Source organism: Drosophila innubila, chromosome X (assembly GCF_004354385.1).
Source record: "Drosophila innubila isolate TH190305 chromosome X, UK_Dinn_1.0, whole genome shotgun sequence".
NCBI classification, from domain to species: Eukaryota; Metazoa; Arthropoda; class Insecta; order Diptera; family Drosophilidae; genus Drosophila; species Drosophila innubila.
Window position 1 is genome coordinate 24,331,392 of NC_047626.1, and position 18,869 is coordinate 24,350,260.

Here is an 18,869-nt window from a genome sequence, read left to right on the forward strand (position 1 = left end):
TTAAGAATATTATAGTCTCGATATAATACCAAAATATTATAAGCTTGAGAACATTTTGTACTTACTTTAAGCGCTTTTTAGACTCATAACTTCAAAACGTTCTAGACTTAAGTATATTTCATACTTAATTCAAGTCTATCAAATTCTATAACTGAATGCAAAAACATCTTAAAATTAAAATACGGAAGATGTATTATGAGCATTTTGCAACAAAATAAAATCATAAATCATCATCTGTATGTGAGGACTGACTACAGAAATTATCCTGTTATATAGAGTCCTGAGCTACAGTATTAATTTTTCAGTGAACGTCGAACAGCTCCTCATAGCTGACAAGACAGAACCACTTGAGAATTCTAAGCCACCGAACGCAAAAATATATAAGAACAAAAGATCTTGATTCAAGTCATATTGTACTTAATATAATACTATTTTTCTGAACGTACATGCATACAAACAGTATACAGTTTTCGGCATTATGCTAAAATATTGTCGTTCTTAAGCTAAGAACGATTTGTGCTTAAACGAATAAGCAATCGTACTTACCGCAGTATTTTTTGAACAGGATTTATATTTTATAACGCAACTGTCTTTATTTAGCATACATAATTCTTAATTTAAGAATTTTGTTTTTATTTTTTAATTTTTAAGGGCTATTTACGCTTTAAGAATGAATCTAAATGAATTAGAGAATGAATCGTACTCGTACTAAAGAATTTCTAAACTGAAAGAAATCTTAAGATATCTTTTTTGTAGAACGAATCGAACTGCTTTTTTCTGAGTGTACTTAAAAGCTCACATATCGCAAAGCAGACCTTCAGATATCATTGATTAACAAGGATATTATTTGTGGAAATGATATTGCTGAATTGGTTTCGTAAAATCTTTAGTTATGATATTATAAAGCTAAAGATTGAGCTTTTATTTATTCACGGGTTAATGGCATTTGATTGAATTAGTAGATCGTACTCTATCAAAGTTATTAGATTGCTTTGTAAAAATGTTTAAAAATGTTGAAAGCTCACTTATAAAAAGGCAGCTGAGCTTTGAGAAGCAGCTTTCTCTAGAAATGTGCTTATGATATTATAATTAATTTCATTAATTGAAAGCAGTTTATACAATTCAAGGGCTTTGCAAGCTTTTAAGCTGCAGCTGAGCTTTAAAGCTTTCTAGATCTTGTCTCTAGAATCTTTTCAGTGTTGAGCTGCTGCACTAACACTTGATTAGTTGCGAAGTGAAGTATCCCCACTCCTGTAACACGCACACACACACACACACACGTGCACACGTAATGCTGCAAGGACACAGAGGATGCCAAATGCCACATGCCACAGTGTCTGCTGCCTTCCGTTTTACAGGACTCAGCAGGATGTCAACATCAACGATGGCAATGCACGGAATGCAACGCACTTCGACGACCTTTCATTATCTCAGCAAGTCAGAGAGACAGATAGAGAGGAAGAGAGCGGCTGTGTGACAGAGTGCGAGAGAGAGAGAGAGAGAGAGAAGATTTGCTTTGTCCCCTTGGGTGCTTTTCTTCAAGTTTATTGTTGTTTGTTGCCTTTGTCAACAGGCATTGTCGTTGTGTTGTTGTCATCGCGTCACAGAGAAAAACTCTTCATTTTTGTTTTTCTTTACATTTTCCTTTGCTTTCCTCATTTCGTTCTTTTTTGTTTTTTTGCAAATTGCGTGAGCTATTTGCTTGGTTGCAACTGAGACTGCGATGTCGGCATCAGGATCAAAGGCGCTTTTGCGTGCATCTAAGTTTTCCTTTTTTTTTTTTTGTATTATTTAATTTTGCTTTTTTCGCAAGCTTCAGTCAGACTCTTACCTTTTTCCCTGTCCCTGTCCCTGCCCAGAAGCGAGTGAGAAGTGCGTTTTCGAGTGCACTTCAACAAAAAGAAACGCATTGCAACAAAAGCTAACGCTCACTCCGCTTCTACCTGCCTCTCTTCGACCCTGCTTCCATTTCCATAACAACTTGCTTTCCATTTCTGTATTTTCCATCTGGTTTTTGTGCCTTTGTAGTTTCACCGACGCGTCGTCAACGCTTTAGCTTGGGCATTGCCTACTTGTAGGCGCACTAAAATGCGTTTATGCATAATTTTGTAGGGTCTCCTTTTTTGTGCAGTAGGTCCTCGAAAGCTCGAGCTTGAGTACGAGACCTCAGGGCGGACTCGGTAGGACTATTTTTTTTTTTTTTTGGTTCGGCTTCTAATTGCAGTGACTGCGACAAAGTTTGCATCATAAATTATTATTAATTATTTGAGCCCACCCTCAAAGTGTGCATGTTTATGCCTGTGTGTGTGTGTGTGTGTGTTTGTTTGGGTGTATGTGTATGAATGCGTGTGTTCCACATATCGATTGCATTTTGAAACGCCCAAGTGGCAGCTGACGATGCCGCCAAATGCGTGCTCAAGTGTTTGTGCGAAAGAAGGCGGCATCAAACGCACACACACACACACACACACACACACACACACACATACACTTGGTAACATCCACTCATAAGTGACAATGCCCCAAGTGGCGCCCTGTTAAGAGTCTACGCAATTCGCCATCAAAGGTTTCCTGCCTTATGCTTCCTTGGGGTTCAATGCAGGTCACCATCATTCTTATATTTTCATATCCCAGACATATCATGATCAGTAACTTGAATAGCTATAGCCTTACCTATAACTAAAACTAGAAGCTTGATCTACTTAGACACAGGCAGACACTGTACTAAGCAAGTTGTTTAAGCATTATTTATTTTCATATATATTTAACATTTTTAACGTTCAAGCCTTGCTTAAATTTTTTTTTTTGTTTTTATAAATAGTTTGACACGATCTTCGATTTTTTAAGTTTGTAAAAAAGAGTTATAAAAAAACTATTAATTTTTAAATAAATTAAAATTATGACTATCATTTAATAATGATTTTTAATAAAAGTTTCAAATATTGACGCAAAATAAATATAAAATTTCAGTAATACTCTTAAAGATATTGACATTCTTATAGTAAACGAAATAACTTACAGCTAAAATTTCCACCTAAAGATTTGTCTTCAACAATGAGAATTTAATATGTACGCTTATAAGTTCATCAAGAACTTACTGTGTTGAGAAACAAACATATATATAAATAAAAAAACGTCATTAAGCTGAATTTAAGCAACATTATTGCCAGTGCTGTGGAGCAAATTTTCATAACACAAACCAGTGTTGCAAAAAAAAATTTTCTGAACTTCAAAAGGAAATGCTATAGTATTATGTTTTTTTTGTAGTAAATGTGTGCTTTTACTTTCTTAGCCAACACTGCATGTTGCCTAACAGCACTGTTGTCGGCAGTTAATATTCTTAATCGAATTGTAAATATTTCACCTTAATGTGTCACTTCACATTCAATCGAAGTCAACAGTTCGTTGGTCAAACACTGTACTAACCCCTTGATTGACATCCATCTCCCCCTTCCTCTCCCCACCCCCCGTTACCCCCACTGCTATAGGGGCTGCAGTTTATATGCTCAATTGCTTGGGAACTGGGCGAGATAGAAGCTATCCAACTGACTGACAGACAATTTGCCGGCTTGATTTCTTTGCAGCGCCCTCTATGTGTGATTGTGTGTGGCAGTGTCCAACTGTACACCACCTCACACCCCACCACACATTCAGTTGGCCCTAGCTGTTGCTTTTTAGCGCGTCTGCAATATTTGCATAAATTATTGTACAACAAACAATAATATTTTTTTCTTGTTTTTTTTCCCCCTGCCTCAAGCTGGCTGCATTTATTTTCCAGAAAATGACGTTGTGAAAAATGCAACAATAATTTTTTAGTAGCCACTGTAGTTGTTCTTGTTTGTTGGGCTTATGGCAGCGTATCAGTGACGGAATTCCTGGAAAAACACATAGGCAAAATGCAAGAAATAATCAAAAAAAAAAAAAAAAAAAAAAATGAGAAATGAAAAGAAAAAATTCAAAATAAAGCAAGAAGATCAGCAACAACAACAACAACGACAGCGAAAATTGTTGAGCAAAGAATATGAAACTGACAAAACCCCAAACGGAGACCCGAGAGCTCAGACAACTGACGACAGAACTCGAAGAACTCCAGAAACCGAATCAATTTGATAGTGTCAGCAATTCAGGGCGGTCGGTCAGTCAACAGGCGATAAAAAAGGCAATAATAATGACGAATATCAACAGATTTACTTTATCATAAAATGTATTACAAAGTACAATCAAGCAGATCTGTTACTATACACATAAAAAAAATATATATTAAGATGGTTCAAAACTAAATAAATATACTGCGATTAGTAAGAATTTTATTTTCAACACTTTATTTTTTTTTTTAGCTATTTGCGGAATTCTGTTAGAAATATGGTTTCAAAGTTGTTATTAAATTAAAACTTTTTATGAGTGGAAAGTAAACTGTTCAAATATATATGAACAAAAATGTATGCTGTCGACTTCAAACTATCCAAATTTTCATTACCAATATTAAGCAACAATTTTTCGAAAGTATTTGGGAAATCTTGACTATTACATATATGCTGAAAAAAAAATGAAAGTAATTGAGATTGCAAAGTTTTCTTGAAACATTTTCCAAGTATTCTTTAGTAATAATAATAAAATGGGAAAAGAAGTTTATAATACCAATTCATAACGAGAGACACATATCAAATTAGCTGTTGAGTTTCTAATGCATTTCTTACCGTAGCATACTTAATGGAGAGCCTGAGATTCAATTGAATTTCTTGACTGGACTTATGTCATCCAATCATCCAATAAACTGGCTCAAGATGCCATTGCAATATGTTGTTGTTGGTAATTCGTTTTATTTTTAATGCTATCTCATGTGCAAACTGCAATTCCGTGACATGTGCCCTGTTACTCGAGCTCCATAAAATGCTCAGTATTTTGTTTTTTTTTTTTTTTTTTTTTTGTTTAAGGCAAAGTTCTAAAATTTCATAAATTCAACGAATTTGTCGCGCAGCCGTCAACGGTCGACTGAAAAATTCCGCAGTTTCTAATAAATGGCAAGACAGGCAGTTTCTTATTGTTGTTGTTTCTGCAGAAGAAATGAAAAGAGTTAAATGAAGACTGCTCGACTGGCAGTTACGCTGTAATCTATTTACGTAAACGTTTTAATCAATCGCTAGACACTTTGTTATCATGAGCGCAACTTTTTTGTTTACTAATGGATCACTATCAAATTTTTGGGATATGTCTTTAAGAGTTCTATAAATAAGTGCGAAAAAAATAAAAGTTGTAGCTTTAAGCATATGTAATTAAAGGACAAGAAGAGAAAGTGAAATTTCGGACCAACTCCTTATACAAATGTCGTGGCTGTAAGCTTAAAGTTTGCATAGCTTTTGTTATTATCAATAGATTTTTCTGAAAATTTCGGGATATGTATTTAAGAGATCTATAAATATGTGTAGCGAATATAAGAGTTGTAGCTCTAAGCATTCGCAATTCAAGAAGAAGAGAAAGGTAAATTTCGAACCAACTTTTTATACATGCTGCTTAAAGTCGGCTGGTTTAGATGATATAAGCTTAAATTTGATCTTTATATGTCGCCTTTACATCAACCAATAAAAAGGGATCGAGAACGGTCACAGTGGCTGCGAAAAGTGCACGAACCCATTGAATGCGGATGATGATGTTGATGATAATTGCATAAATTTATTGTCAACAGCGTCGGTCACGCATGGCAACAACAACAGCAACAACAAAACCAACAACAACAACAACAATTTGACGTCCTTGCCGTGTCCTGACAGTTCTTTGTCTTTAGCTTATCATAACTAGGCAATGCACTCGAGTCGAAGAAGCAAAATTTACAGTCGCTGAACAGGATCGATAAATGAAGCGAGGGAGAAGGACAGGGCACGAGCGAAAGAGAGCGAGAGATGGATATGAAAATAAATGAGAAGTATGCACAAAAGAAAACGAAATTAAAAGACGCAAGTTGCAATTCGCATTGTCAAGGAATAAAACAAAATTTGATGTGAGACCGAGAGAGGTAGAGAGAGAACGAAAGAGAGAGAGAGAGAGAGAGAGAGGGAGAGAGAGAGAGAGACGCATTGCGTCTGCCCCATTTCAAGTTGCATTCCTTGCCATTTGCATTGGCAAGTCAGAAGCAGTTGCTGCTGTTGTTGTTGTTGTTTCATTTCATTCAACATTCAACATTCACCTGCGACTTGCAACTTTGCAACTTGGCGACTTGGCGACTTGCAACTCTAACTGTCGAGGGGTTTTGTCGCTCATTCTCAACTTTTGACGAGGTGTCCTCTGTCTCAGTGTCTCTCTGTCTGTCTGGCAACATTAAAAAATATGTCGATGGCATTGTGAATGCCCTGACTGCAACTTCAACTGTTGATGCAACATACACACACACACACACACACACACCTTTAAAAAACAGCTGTGCAGACATTTTAAGCAGCTAGTCATCAGGCTGTCGTCGTCAGCTTTTGGGTTTGGGCCTTGTCTGCATCGCTTTCATTTCATTTCATTTCATTTCATGCATCAAGATGAGTGGCGTGGGGTGGTTGCAGGGGTAGGAGTGGTGAGGTGGTGAGGGGGTGGCGGTTGTGGCAGTGCCATTGTAAGGTGCATACTACAGACAGCGTCTAGTCATAGACATATTCTATGCCGTGTTTGGTATTTACCAACAACCTTTGTCTGTTCCCCTCTCTCTCCTTCTTGCTCTCTCTCTCTCTCTCTCTGTCTACTTGTTTGTCTGCCTGTCTCTGTGTCTGGCATTGGTTTAACTTAACTGTTAGTCTGTCTGTATGTCTGTCTAGCTACCTGACTAACTGGCTACTTCTGATTCCAAGCTTTTCATTTCATTAAGCGTCTGATTTCTTGGACAACAATCAAGGAGAAAGACAGAGAGAGAGAGAGAGAGAGAGAGAGAGAGAGAGAGAGAGAGAGAGAGAGAGAGAGAGAGAGAGAGCTTTTACACCATTAACGCTCTTCTGAGAGCAATGCTGGCAAAAAGCAGATAAAGCTGTTGCTTTCAAGTTCAAATAAAAAGCTTTCACAGGATCAGTAGTAGTGTAAAGCTTTCAAAGCTCACGTCGAGCATAAGATTAAAGCTTTTCTTCACACCATGGATTTTAAGTAAGCATCAGCGTAAGAGCTTTCACGCATTTTACGCTCAGTAGAGAGCAATGTGGCTTAATACAAAGCTTTTAAGCTTTGAAAGAACGTCTAAAATAAAACTGTAGCTTAAGATTTTAAACATTTAAACATAGCCATAGCAGATTAAGCCAAAGACTTAAAGCTTCTATAAAATTCTGTCAATTAAAACGAAAGCTCTTATTGCTTACTGCTACAAAGCAGAAACAAGAAAAACCATAAGAAGGCTCCTTAATAGAGATCAACAAGAACTTTTTGTCTGTACACAATTTTACCAGCTAAAAAGCACTTGCTTCAAAAACTTTAAAGCCCCTTTTAATAAAAAAGCTCTTCAATGTGCTTTGAGTAAGGATTCACAAGAGCTTTAAATGCTTTTCCAGAGTAGCTCTATGTCGAAAGCATAGCTTTTAAAGCTATGTTAATGTAAATGAATAGTATTCAAATATTCACTTGCTACTTTGAATAAGTTTGCAACACAACAGAAGCTTGAGCTTTAAGGATGCCGCTTGTCATGAACTTGAAAGTCACAGCAGAGAGAGGGAGAGAGAAGGGGAGGAAGCTGTGGAAGGGGGAGAGGAAAGAGGACGAGATAGAAGTCTGATATTGAGGCAACCTACTTATGAGCAAACTAAAAGTTTTTCAATGCCGCAGCGCAAGTTTGAGATAGGGATGCTGCATGCCACATGCCGCTTGTTGCAGCTGGATTAAAATATGCTGCAAGAGCAACAGCAACAACAACAACAACAACAATAACAACAACAACAATAACAACAGTAAACAAGCAAAGTCGTGATGACGTCATGTGCCACAAAAGTTGGCAAAAAATTTAAGTTTATCGTGTGCGAATGTGTGTGTGTGTGTGAGCTCATAATTCAACTGTTGACACTGTCGTTGTGACTTTTCAACGTCATAATTAAGCGTGCCACATGTTGCAGCAGCAACAACAGCAAAAACAACAAGAACAAGAACAACAACAATGCAGCAAAACTTTCCAAGCATGTGCTCTGCACTCTTCCTCTCACTCTCCCCTTTTCGTCCCCTCTCTCTCTCTTTTTCTCTCTCTCTCTCTCTATCTCTGGTCTCGTATTGCACTTGTATTGCGGAGCACTTGAAGACAGCCGCAGACAGTTGCCAGACTTTTCGAGGCAGATAGACAGACAGACAGTCACACAGACAGACAGACAGACAGACAGACAACAACAACAATCACTGACATTGCCACTGGCAAAAGCTTTCCTTGTTGTTGTTGTCGTTGTTGTTGTTGTTCTGCAACAAAATTTGCGCTAGGTAATTAAAATAGTGAAAGTTTTACGTCAAATTGTTGGGAGATGGTTATCCCCCTGCCTCGCTCTCTCTCACTCCTTGCAGTCTGTTCTTGTTGCTGTCTCTTTTTCGCCTGGCATTTGTCATAGCCTACATTTGAGCTTTTGTTTGTTGTTGTTTCGCAGTTTTGAAAAGTTTGTTTTGTTTTTGTTTTCCACAAAACTATTTGCTGTTAAGTGTGACCATATATTCCAATAGAATCAAGGTTAATGTGCATTTATAATGGCAAGGTGACCGTACTTTTGAGTACTCATTCAAGAAAAACGGGCAATTATAAAATTACAAAATAATAGCTTGTAGGGTGACCATATTCTGGGTACTTATATCCAAATAACAGCCTCAAAATTGTTTTGTTTTAAATCAAGACGATTGGTGTATTACACCAATTATAGCTGTAAAGTTTGACTGTATATTGAAAGGGAACCAACACGTCAATCAGTAATAATAAATTAAAGGATGACCATATTATAAAAAAAACCGTCTAATTTTTAGTACCGAAATAACCAAAATAAATTCTTTTTCAAGAATCAAAAACCGAAACATTTGTACTGGTAAGGTTTTCGATTAAAAAACAATTTTAAAATCATATAAATATAGATATAAGGGTGACCGGAAATTATGAAAGAATTAAGAAAACTATAAACACACCATTTAAAAAATACAAAATTATAATAAAGTATAAAGAAATTGAATAAAAATATGTAAGATAAACGTCGATCATAATTTATTAATATTAAATATTCTGAATCCGGTACCTGATGCAAAAATCATTAATTTCGAATTAATAATGCTGACATATTATTTAAAGAATTGAAAACTATAGAATATGTAAAATATGTTAGCTAATTTCCTGTCTTTCATTTTTCTCTCATTCTCATTGCAGCATATTCTTCAAAATTCTAAATTTCAACGAAGAAGAAAGCGTGTAAAACTTAAAGAAAACCCTATTCGAAATCTCGGCGAATCGAAAAGCAACTCAGCAAAAAGTTTATCGACAACAGCAACAACAAAAGAAAACACGCTACAACTCTGGCAGCGCTCTCTGGCTATTGAAACCAACTCTCTCATTAACTCATACTCACACACACACACACGAATACAACCATACACATGCACTCTCTCTCAGCAAGAAATCTTGACGAAATATTTGCAACCAACTGGACCAATTCAATTTTTATCGATAACAATATAAAAATTTAATAATACTAAAAATATAGAAAAAAAGAAAGAAAGAAATATAATAAAAAAAAGCAAAAAGAAGCTGAAAATGTTTACAAATTAAACAATTTATTTCAACAAATCTCTCGAGCTCGAAACGTGGACAAACAAAAACTCAAAACTTTTAAATCAAACTCAAATTACGGTTATATTTTCGGACACGACTGTGTTGTAAAACGCTTGCAGCAACAATTTTCGGTGTGCAAAAAGTGCTAAATCAAGACAAAAAACAAAAAAAAAAAAAAAGGAAAGGAAACAAAAATTAAACAAATCGTAACCAAAAGCGACAACAAAAGAAGCTACAACATTTACAACTGCTGCAGCGACAACTACAAGATACAACTACACAACCACAAACACCAACTACAAAAGCTACAACAATAATAACAACAACTATTACACCAACGACGAAGAAGACGACCCCGAAAAAGAATAACAAATCAATTGAAAATTGAAACTTATGGATTGCTGGACGGGTAACGCCCGACTGGCGAGTGTTTTAGTTTAAGGTAAGTTACACAAAACTAGATAACTGACTCTACAGCTATTTCTAAATATAATTTAGGACTTGCCAATATTCCAATATTCAACTTATCTCAAAAAATTACCATATTTTTCTGATTTTTTGTTGCTTAGCTCACGAATTTTTAGCAAATTTTTCCGCTAACTACAAAACCACTATTGTTCAACTTTGAAAATTAATCGAAAGTAAAAAAAAGGAACATATATGTAGTAAGATTGGATCTTTTAAAATAAGCTTAAAGCTATTTGAATAAGGAAATTAAACAGAAGTTTTTCAAACAGTTTCCCAAATTGCAAACGGTTCAAAAAATTATTATTTTTTTAATTACTTTGTGAACTTCGAATTATATAAATTAAAATTATGACAAATCTCTTTTTTAAAGACAATATTAAGTGATTTTTGATTTAAATTTTCTTTCATCATTAAAAAAATATTTTAAAAAAAACTTTTTTATTTATGTGCACTTGATAAATGTTGGAAAAAAATCATGATGAAATATTTGCACAAATGGAAGCTAACACAAAAATTGTGTAAAACTGGAAGTTTCTCAACTCAACAAATCAATCGCAACCTTGCACACAAAGTGAAGCTTGACTATGACAGACAAAAAGACTAAAGCCATCGTTAGACAAATAGTTATTTTTGAGGGGAGCCCACATTTAAATGAAATGTTTGTGCTTTGGGGTGGGCGTGGCAGCTGTCAAGCAATATGTATGTGTGTGTGTGTGTGTGTTAATGTGCAATTTACGCAGCAACATTCACACACACACACACACACTTGAACTTTTTTGAGGCTAATTAAAGCAATTTTTGCAATTGCTAAAACCAAAAATAAGAAGAAAACAAAAATGGTATTTTCAATTAAAATTGAAACCTTCGCCATGTTCACTCATTGTGCCAGGCACACACACACACACACACACACAAACACATGCGTATGTGTGCACATATATGTACTATATTTGCCAGCCTTTTATTTGTTGTGATCTTTGCATTCACTTCCCATTGTCAAAAAAAAAAAAAAACCAAGCACAGACGTCGCTCACTTCCGCTCGACGACAACAACAATAACTATGGTAACTACAACAACCATGAAATTTGTCGTTGTCGTTGTTGTTGTTGTTGTTGTCATGCATTTTGGGCTCGGTCTTTGCCAATCCGTTCCGATACGATCCCTTTCTGGCGCTGACCTTGGCCTTCAAATTTGCTTTGCTTCTTTTTGTTGCTTTGACTCATATGTTTTTTGTGCATTTGCTTTTTTTTAAGTTTTAATTTAATGTTTTTTTTTAATGTTTATCTTATTATATTTATTTTCTTTATATATATATATATATATTTATAATTATTTCCTTTGACAATTGACAATTTGACAATTTTTTCTTGTTTTGTCACATATGTTTTTTGTACATTTTTTTGTCTATATATTTATTTTCTTAAAATTTATTTTGCATGATTTTTTTTTATATTTCTTTTTTATTTTTTACTGCATTTTCATTTGCTGTAGGGTTTCTCTTTGGCATTTTTCCCAGGCGCCAAATGCGTTGGCTCATTAATAAAACGTTAACACCGTTAAATGGCAGACGGTAAAAATTAACGCCTAATTGATGAAATGGCAAAAGACAAATAAGGAAAGCACGCGAATAGAGAGAAAGAGAGAGAGAGAGAGAAAGGAAGAAAAGGGTTATTACTATTGATTGAAAAGCATGGCAAAGTGACTGCAATGACTGCAGCTTCCAACACTAACAACAACAACAACACTAACAACAACAACAACAAGTTGCAATTTATGCGCAGCGTGACAAATCAATTTTACTTTAGTCATTTTTAGAGAGTTTTGCCATCGTTTTCTACGTTTGTTGACAGCAAACTTTTGTTGCGTGATCAGTAAACCCCCCTTGCTACCTCTATCCCCTGCCCATGGTGAATTGAGAAGGTGGCAAGGGGTGGGGAGGAGAGGGGAAAATAGGTTGGCGGTTTCGCACGCTCGAAACACAGCTAAGAGCGCCGTTATCATCAGCATAAATATGTGACATTTACGAGTAATGGCAAATGACGTTGCCAACAGAGCTTAAACAACAACAACAACAACAGCAACAACAGCAGTAGACAACAACAAACAACATTAGCAAATAGTTTTCATATTACAGTTGCAGTTGAAAGGTTGCAAATATGTTTGTTGCATCGATATGTGCAACTGATTGTCACGATCTCTGCAAAAACCAAACCCAGAGAATCGTGCGAAACCTTTATTAAATGTGAGCTTTTTTAATGCGCTTATAAGCTTGCAAGCTTTCCAAAATTATTCAAAACAAAATTAAAGGAAGAATTAAATTGCAAGTTGATTTAAAACTTTAATGCACTTGCAGCCGCTAAAGCTTTCTGAATTGAGCTATAAACTTAAAGCTTTAAATAATTATAAGTTACTTAAAATCAGAAACATAACATTTAAAGGTTTTTAATTTTATAATTGTTAAGCCTTAATGTATTAATTCAAAAACTTACTTAAGTATTTATGAAAAACTATAATAATTAATTTCAAATAACTGTAGTGAAATTTATCTAAGCATTAATTTGTTAAGACTTATTTAAGAAATACATATTATAACTTACTGTCGAGTTCACATTAACAATTTTCTTATCTTTTTATGCTCAATTTTTGCAATCTTTTCTTTGATTAATTGTAATCAGCTTAGCTAAATATTGAAAGCGTTTGTATTAAAACTAATGTTGAAAATAGTCAAGGCTATAATTAAATTCATTGATCTTTTGCGACAATCTTTTTGTATTTTATAAATATTTTAATTTTGACAACATTTTTATAAAGTTGTTCAATAAATATACTTTTCACTTTCCCAAAGAAATTCCATTTGAAAAGCAAGTAGTCTTTATAGAAAGTAATAAAAAAAATTTTATGAAAAAAGGAAGTCAAATTAATGCAAATATTGAAATAAATTTTAAAATTCATTTGAATTGAAATGAAATAATGAATGACAAAGAACTATACTCAATAAATAATCTTAAGAAATTGAAAATATTTCATTGCACGCTTATGGCCATCTGTGCACTAGGCCTGGTTTTAAGTTGGCCAATGCTTTGGCCTTTAGACAATCTCTGCTGCGTGCACAGTGGTGCCAAATCGCATTGAAGTGTGCTTTCTGGTGCTTGACGTAATCAAAGCTCTTCGCTGGGCACGTTCGACAATAAAAATGTGAATTGCTTTAGTTTTTGTTTTTGTTTGAGTTTGAGAAACATTTATTTATGAAATGTAATTGCCGTTAATCATTTGGCGTGTGAGCTGCGTGCCGTTGCCGTCATTGTTGTTGTTGTTGTGGTTGTTGTTGTTGTTGTTTCTCCGTTATGAAAGGTGGCGCCTGACGCGTATCTGCGCCCACATTGCAGGGCGTGGCAGCGCATTGATGTCTGTGTGCAATGCACGCTGCGCACGCGTTTTCGATAAAATAAAACAAAGGAAAAATTATGCTCTAGTTGACTTAGAGATACCCTCTACTAAGTGCCATCAATATATTTCCAGTTAATTCGATATCAATAATGCACCATAAACAATTATGTAGTTTTACAGGGTATTCAGAAGACAAGTAAACAGTAATAAAATCTATATAAATATCATTAAAAGCAATACATGTTCATAATAGGCAAACACTTGTGTTGTTGCTTCGCATTGCATAAAGTTGATTGCACGCACACGCGGCGTATGTGTAATATTTGCATTGAATGCGGAAGTGAACGAATTAATGAGTCAGACAGCGATGCAGAGAGAGAGGGAGGGAAGGGAGAGAGAGGAAAAGTTCTCACAGAAGCTGAATGAAAGCGAATCGCAGCTGATTGAATTGAATGAATGATTGAGGAATACATGTATTAACAAAAAGATTAAAAGATTTGCACAAGGATAAGAATATTGACTTACGAATGAGGCAAGAAAAGAATAGAAACAGGATAAAATACAAAAGAAGAAAAGATGAAATTAATTTAAAAAAAGATGGAAATAAAATTAAAAAAGATGAAAATAAAAGCGTAAGTAAAGAAAGGTAAGGAATATCTAGTAAAAGGAGAAAGGGAGAAGGAAAAATTAGAAGATAAAAGACGATCTTGATTAAAAAAAAAATTTAAGGAGGAGTTGGAAAAGTATGAAGCGAAAACGAAGAGTAGTAGAAAAACGAAGAGAATGAAGCAGAAGAAGATCAAGGTAGTAAAAAGAAATTCAACTAGAATCAAATATACATAAGTAGGTTGAAACAATTTTGAGACTATATTTTGAAAACCTTCTCTTTTTTTTTTTGGTAAATAACGATTAAGAAATTGAGTCTCATTTCTGAGGAACACATTTATAAAAGATTTTATTTCAAACAAGTTTCTATATATGTGACAGATCACTTATAGTTAGAATTGAAATGAATATTGAAAAACAGAATTGTTTGTCAATTTCGTATCGATAAATCTTAAAATGCAATATCGATAAGCACTGAAAAAAATAGTTGGAAACCCAAATTGAAAAGTGGAACGAGGAAAATGGAAAGTAAATCTAAAGTAAATCAAATATTTATTAACTTTGTTTTCTGTCTCTCTTCTTCTCTCTTTCTCTCTCAACCGTGGCCTGATAATATGCCAAACTTATTTATTTACGCACACACAAACATACAACCTTGAAGATTTCACCAGTGTGTGTGTGTATGTGTGTGTGTGTGTGTCGCTGTCATTTGCTGACAAATGCACAAAATGCATGACGCCACTGGGAAATGGCGAAAAGGGGTGGTGAGTGGGGGAGGGGAGGCTTGCGGTTAGGCCCAAGGGGGCAGAGTGTTGGGGTGGTCATGGGAGGAAGGTGGAAGAGGGGTGGGAACGGGTGGCAAAGCGCGTGCAAAACGCAAGAAGGAAGTGATTAATAAGCAAGCAAAGGCAAACATAGTGTGTAAGAGAAAATAGAAGAAAAGGAAACGAAACGAAACGAAGCCAATAGAAAGGAACGAATAGAAAAGAAAAGAAAAGGCAGCAAAAGTTACGCCGGCAGCTTAAGAGACCGCAAAGAGAACGACAACAAATGCAAATGCAATAAGCGACAGAGAAAGAGAAAGAGAGAGAGGGAGAATGATGAAGAGGGGAGGGAAAGGAGAGAAGTGCAGCGCAGTGAGAGCGTGCGCATGTGTTGCGGCAATATGGTAACCCTAAAAACAGCATTGTTCGCGTGTATATATATATTTATATATATGTATGTGTGTGTGTGTGTGTGTGTGTTATCGTTAGCATTGCAAAAACTACAAACTATAACGCAATTATATGCAGTGAGTGCAACCTTGCCCCTACTTCCTCCCACCCCCCTTCCACCACTCTCACACTCACCTCAGACTCATTACCTCTGCCTCCCACCACGTCTCTATCTCTATCTCTCTCTCTCTCCCTTTCGCTCGCTTTCTTTCTCGCTTGCACCTTAATTCTTTATTGCATTTTGCGTGCATCAATTATTGCTCATTTCTCAGTTGCGTTGTTCAATTGTTGTTGTTGTTGTTGTTGCTATTGTTGCTGCTGCTAATTTGTTGTTGCTCTTTATCTGGCAGCCGCCTTCTAATTTACACAACAACTACAACAACAACAACAACAGCATATATTGTACAACAACTAATGCATAACATTAGCTTAACAACACTTAAAAAACAACAATTAAAACAGCACAAACACCTACACATACACACATGTAGGCATGATTACCAGGGCTGCATAAACACACACACACACACACACATAACAATTGTCAACGGGTTTTAAAAGTGAACCACTTTATGCAAGTCCCAAATTTATTTAATTTTTTACAAAGCTAAAAATAAAAAGAATTACATCCAAAATTAATTTTTTAGATTTTCTGATATGCCAAATAATTGCATAATTTACTCAGACTCAATAATTATATTTATTTTATTATCTATCTATTTATCTACAACCAAACACAGTCAACTAAAGAATTCACTTGACACATTAAAAAAAATATTTTAAAAACAAATGGTTTCAAAATAACAATTCGATTAAAAAGTTTGAAAGCTAAAAAAATTGAAATTCAAATGCATAAAAATTCAGATATTTCAAGAAATTTAAGAAAATAATTTTTAAACATTTCAATTTAAATTTGATCAAATTAAAAGTCGAAATTAATAATAACACTAAATTATTTAACAGACATAACGTAAAAAATTAAAAAAAAATTGCAATTTAAATGTCCAGATATTCAAGAAAAAAAAATTGCAATTTAACTGTCCAGATATTGAAGAAAAAAGATGTTAGCATTTCAAATGAAATACAATCAAATTTATGTCTAAATTAATAACTATGCTAAATCATTGATAAATATATAAAATAAAAAACTTTAAAAAGAGTTGCAATGTAAATGTTTAACAATTGAGATATTTTTAGTCAAGAAAATAATTTTTAAATATTTCAAATAAAATTTAATAAAATTAAAAATCTTAAATAAACATTGTGTAAAATTTAATATTTACGACTTTATAAATAACATGAGCTTTAGAGATATTTTTTTTTAATGTTAGCTATTTTAATTCAATATCTACAAGTCTCAAAACTTTGCTCAGGCTTCGAAATTGTGAAATGAATTAAAAACTGAGCTAGCAATTATGAAATGCAATTATGAAATGTCAGGTGTGCAAAGTATGTGTGTTCGGTTGTGTGTGTGTGTGTGTGTGTGTGTGCATACGTTGCGTATGCGTGTTACGCTTTTCGGTTTGATGAGAAGCGCTGAGAGAGGCGCACGACGCGTCGCTGCGTGACACATTCTGTGGCTGATTTTTGAGCTAATAGCTTGAAAATAGCTAAAAGCGACAACAACAACAACAACAACCACAACAACTGCAATGTTGACATGCAAGCCATGGCTGACCCATTGGCAATTAGCATTTTAGATGGAGCTGATGGCAGCTGCACCCTCCCTCCCACTTCCACTCCCCCTTCCCCATCCCCTTTCCCGCCCAACACTCCACACGAAGTTGCAAAAAAGAGCGAGAGAGAGGGAGAGAGAGAGGGAAAGAGATGGAGGCCAGGTGCCAATTGCAATTTATCTGATCGCTCTGGGTACAGTTGACGCCCCACAAAAAAGCAACAACAACAGCCACAACAACAACAATACACATTTGGACAGAAGCTTGCGTGTTGTGTCTGTATGTGTGTGTGAGTGTGTGTATTTGTGCAATTGTGGATTAATTATAACCAAGGACTCACAAGATACAAACAAAGATACAAATGTATCTACGCTCGTATCGCGCGTGTATCTATGTGTATGTGTTTGTAGCTTCTACATACATATGTATGTGTGTGTGCGCAATTTCCGTTGGGCCAGAACAAGGTTAATTCAGTTAGCCATTGTTGCCGTTGTTTTAATTACGCTTAGTTACATAATCATTTCCAGCTGATGACACGCACACAAGCAAATTATTTATTTATTTATTACATTTTTCTTATTTCTATTTCTATTTTTTTTTTTGTTCGTATTATTTAATATGTGGAGCTTTGGGAAAAACAGCATTAGAAACCCGTTGACAACACACCCGAAGCTGTCTAGTTGGATAAAGAAGCAGCAACGTAGAAAAGTAGCCATAAAATTTCTTTGGCTTGTTTTATGGCATTTGATAAATCCAAAAATAAAAAAATACCTTTAAATCCGGTTTCAACAACTTTCTTGCTAAACAAGAAATAAAACTAATATAAACAGTGAAAAAAAAAACCAAATTTAAATGAAACGCTTCAAATATAAGGGGCTAACTAAGTATGTGCCATACATGCTCCCATGTGTTGTTGTTGCTGTTGTTGTTGTTGTATATGCCTTTTGCCGTGTCACAGCAAAAAGAAAGAGGCAAGAAAGAAAAAAAAACTACAGCTGCGGCAATTAGACGTTGAAATTTCACCAACAAAGCGCCGCTTGAGAGCCAGCAACAACAGCAACAACAACCCGCAACAGCAACAACAACCCGCCACAAACATCATCGGTCATTGCGAATTTCCCATGGTACTCCAAGAACTTTCGAAAGTTTTATTTTGTTTTTGCTATTTTTCCCTTTTTTTTTTTGTGTTGTACTGAAAACTGCATAAATTTGGCATAAATAATGAATTCTTTACCCTCACGACCCCGTCCCGCACATTTCGGCTCCCCATCTACACCCTCACTTTTGAAATTGACGCGAAATGCTTTTGAAACATAAAATTGACCGTCGATCGTAAAAAGAGATGAGCAAAACAGATAAGAAAAGTAGATGAAGCGGAGAAAAAAAAGAGAAGAGCAACCAAAAAACCATAAAACAGGGTTGGAAAGCGATCGACAGTAGACGACAGTCAATAAATAGCTGTCCATATTACTTACAATTTATTTTTTTATTTATTTAGTTGAAAACTTTTGATGGTAGCACATATAAATTATTTGAAATAATCGCTTAAAAAAGGGAATAAGTATTGACCATATTTGTATTGAGTATTTAAATTACAAGGTATCAATCGTAAAATTAGCAATCGATAGCTATCGATAATTGCATAAAAATGCATCTCAATAAATTTTGAGCTTATTTTTCAATCACAGGGTATGTGCTAGTTGTGCACCCGCATTGCGTTGCGCGTTTATTGCTTAAAATGTGGATGCGGGCGGAAAGTTCAGTCAATCAATTGCCAC

At 35.0% G+C, this 18,869-nt stretch overlaps 1 protein-coding gene across 6 annotated transcripts in view; it reads left to right on the forward strand.

Annotated features, from left to right (window-relative positions):
• The window catches only part of LOC117794205 (sex determination protein fruitless), a 175,586-nt gene that overhangs the window by 14,772 nt on the left and 141,945 nt on the right, over positions 1 to 18,869 (forward strand). For all 6 annotated transcript variants that reach the window (XR_004618392.1, XR_004618393.1, XR_004618391.1 and 3 more), the window contains exon 2: positions 9,338 to 10,181. The gene's annotated coding sequence lies outside the window, so the exon portion shown is untranslated. The remainder of the gene's footprint in view (positions 1 to 9,337; positions 10,182 to 18,869) is intronic.